Source organism: Octopus bimaculoides, chromosome 23, assembly GCF_001194135.2.
Source record: "Octopus bimaculoides isolate UCB-OBI-ISO-001 chromosome 23, ASM119413v2, whole genome shotgun sequence".
NCBI classification, from domain to species: domain Eukaryota; kingdom Metazoa; phylum Mollusca; class Cephalopoda; order Octopoda; family Octopodidae; genus Octopus; species Octopus bimaculoides.
Genome location: NC_069003.1, coordinates 10,120,976 through 10,121,441, shown reverse-complemented (window position 1 = coordinate 10,121,441; position 466 = coordinate 10,120,976). Strand labels below are relative to the sequence as shown.

At 35.4% G+C, this 466-nt stretch overlaps 1 long non-coding RNA gene across 2 annotated transcripts in view; it reads right to left on the bottom strand.

The window, feature by feature from the left end:
- The window catches only part of LOC128250600 (uncharacterized), a 12,471-nt gene that overhangs the window by 11,689 nt on the left and 316 nt on the right, over positions 1 to 466 (bottom strand). The window lies entirely within an intron of this gene.

Below are 466 nucleotides of genomic sequence, written 5' to 3'. Positions count from 1 at the left end.
TATATATGTATACACACCGGCACACATCCACACTTATACATACATATATATATATATGTGAATGCACGTATGAATGTGCATTTCTTTGGATGTCCGCCCACAGCTCTTGACAAAGGGTATTGGTTTGTTGACGTCCTCGTAATGTAGTAGATCAGTAAAAGGGAACGGTAAAATAAATAGTAGTTTTTAAAATAACAACAACAACAAAAATACTAAATCCTTCAAGGCGATGCTCCAACATGGCTGCAGACTTATGTCTGAAACAAATAAGCGAGTAAAAAAAGTATGATGTTCTGTATGTATGTATGTATGTATGTATGTATGTATGAATGTATGTATGTATGTATGTATGCATGTATGTATGTATGTATGTATGTATGGAGTGTGGAGTGGAGTGAAAGCATTTGAAGAGGCCAGGATGATGCAAGCAGGGCTCAAGAGAGAGACATTTAAGGAAAAATGTAAA